We start from the raw sequence: 2,853 nt of genomic DNA on the forward strand, positions 1-2,853 counted from the left end.
TTTTTCAAATGACCCAACCCTCCTTGAACAATGTTGTATTGGGCTTCACCAAAATCATACACTTCTACATACGTGTGTTCTCTCAAAGGAGTACAAGCTATTTCTAGATGGAACTCAATAAATAGCCATTGGATCAGTTGTTCTACCATATCTACATGAATTCAAACCAATTATTCTTCAATCTAGCACTTTGGATGCAACCCCAACTTAGTTTGGGCATGGAAACCCTTACACCCAAAATACCAAAGAAATGAATTCACTAGATACCAACACGTCTAGTTGCATCATGGTTCAATTGGGAATACAAGATTTTAGTTTTCTTTGGGGCCTTGCAATACTGATTTTATGTGACCAATACCATGCAAAATAATTACCATCCTTCAGCTCCTACTTCTACATTATAAATGGAAAACTAGCTCAAGACATCCATACAAATGTAGACGCCAGGTTTCTCTCAAAACAAGACTTTTATGACAAAGAGATGCTTTCCTGCAAACTTTATCTGGAGCTCTTACAGATGCTTATATGGGTAGTCACATTAGTCTTATCAATCTTGGAACAGGTTCTCAAGTTTTATCTGGATGATCGCATAAACAATGAAATCTTTTTATTTATTGCACCTGAATTTTTTATGTACTACAACATTTTTGGAAATGATAACTTTGATATTCCTAATCATGGTGATCTAATAGCTACCTTTTCGATAATTGCTGGAAGCCTTGAGCATTGGTTGGTTCATAGGTTGTTATGTTCAAAGGTCCCAAACAACAGGTTGAAGCATGCTAAGCTTTTGAACAAGTGTTTGGAATTTTTGAATGAACAAGAGCATTTGGTGGTTTGTGAATGTGCTCATGAACAACTCAATTCCATGATGAACATTGAAAGTGATGTGCAAGTTCATGTTGTTGGGGACCTTCTTGCTATGCTACAATAAGAGATGCTTGTCAACACTATTGAAATGAAGAAATATGACACCACACCAATAAAATTTGATAGGGTTTCATAGATCTCATTAAACAAATTTATGAAAATTGATGCTATAGGTTATGGTGCCTTGCAAATTTTTCAAGTTGATAAGCATCCAAGCAGCATGGGCATTGGCAAAGAAAAGGAAGGATTTTTTTTATTTGGCATGTTTAACAACTGTGTCATTGTCATGGGCTAACGTCTTTTAAGGACTTGATTCTTAAGGCCTATATTAGATCTCAACATTTTGAATGGTCATCTCAACACTATACCACTACTCCATCATTGTGACGAAATGATGTCATCCCTGCACAACACTTTGAAATCTATAAAAGATATTCCACATCTACTCGAGATTTCATTGTTCAAGTTATCTATCAACATTGGATGATTGGACAACAATGTCAAAGAGTATGAGCTCAATTTCACATACAAGGAAAATTTTTGAAATTGGGATTTCTGAAAGACAGCATGAGCATGCAGAACTATTTAATTTGAATATTGTAAGACAGGATTTTACATGCATTACAATTGAGCTTGTCCATATATATGAAGTTTGAACTGATAAATTGAGTCTTTGACTTTAATCAAAGCAATAGAAATAAATATAGAATGATGATTGCATCTGACATTTGTCTAGAGTTGGGTGAATTGAAGGAAATGTACGAGGGCTTACTTGTGGAGATTCCAGCAATTGAGCTAAAATGACTCCCATGCCATGCTAATAATCCAAAAAATGAGTCCATTGTGTATATACCCCAAATTGGTTATCAATTGTGCCTTTATGGACTAAAACTCGGCGATAGTGAATTAGAAAATATTAAAGACACATAGTTTGCTTGTGTAGGTGAAAAGGATCATCAAGAAGTGTAATTTTATTGTAATTCAAAGACAAAAGAGCCAGATATTCTTCTAGGAGACATCTATCATAAAATTTTAGATATGGAAAGAGACATAATAAGAGATTTGGAATTGCAGCTTTAGCCTTTCTCAATGCATTTGCATATGACATCATCATTCATTAGGGAGCTAGACTGCATGCTCTCGTTGGCATTAGTTGCACACCAGTACATGTATGTCAGGTGAGTTCTCACTATAGAGGATTCACTTGAGATTAAAAAAAAAAAAAAGTAAAGCACTCATTTTCTGTGGGGAATAATTCTTTCTACCTCTCAAAAACCCCCGCAATCATTGGTAGCCTGCATATACAGAATGTTGATGGCACTATTGTCCCTGTGATCAGAAGGTCAATACATCAAAAATTGGAGACTAAGGAATCTAATTTATTCTGGATTGGTTTCCTCTTTTTTCTAAAGAGGGTAGACTCAAACTTTGGTTGCATCACCACTGTTAACATCTAGAAGCCTCTATTACCCTTCATTTGTAAAATAGATTAGATGTAAGGTGAAAATAAGACTTCTTGCACCTCACCCAGTTGTCAAGGCATATGCATATTGTTGCATGAAGAGCAGGCCTGACATTACAAAATATCAGGCATTTGTACCATTTTTTTCAAATGACCCAACCCTCCTTGAACAATGTTGAATTGGGCTTCTCCAAAATCATACACTTCTACATATGTGTGTGCTCTCAAAGGAGTACAAGGTATTTCTAGATGGCACTCAATCAATAGCCATTGGATCAATTGTTATACCATGTCTACATGAAGTCAGACCAATTATTCTTCAATCTAGCGCTTTGGATACAGCCCCAATGAAGTTTGGGCATCGAAACACTTACACCCAAAATACCAAAGAAATGAATTCACTGGATACCAACACGTCTGGTTGCATTTTAGTTTTCTTTGGGGCCTTGCAATACTGATTTTCTGTGAGAAATATCATGCAAAATCATTACCATCCTCCAACTCCTGCATCTACATTGTAA

General features: G+C 35.8%; 1 pseudogene; it reads left to right on the top strand.

Annotated features, from left to right (window-relative positions):
* Positions 1–481: 481 nt before the first annotated feature.
* LOC149145128 (DNA mismatch repair protein MSH5 pseudogene) lies at positions 482–2,100 on the top strand (annotated as a pseudogene).
* The last annotated feature ends 753 nt before the right edge of the window (positions 2,101–2,853 follow it).

This window comes from Pinus tabuliformis, chromosome X, assembly GCF_031772625.1.
Source record: "Pinus tabuliformis cultivar Carrire ecotype Pingquan chromosome X, CPIR1, whole genome shotgun sequence".
NCBI classification, from domain to species: domain Eukaryota; kingdom Viridiplantae; phylum Streptophyta; class Pinopsida; order Pinales; family Pinaceae; genus Pinus; species Pinus tabuliformis.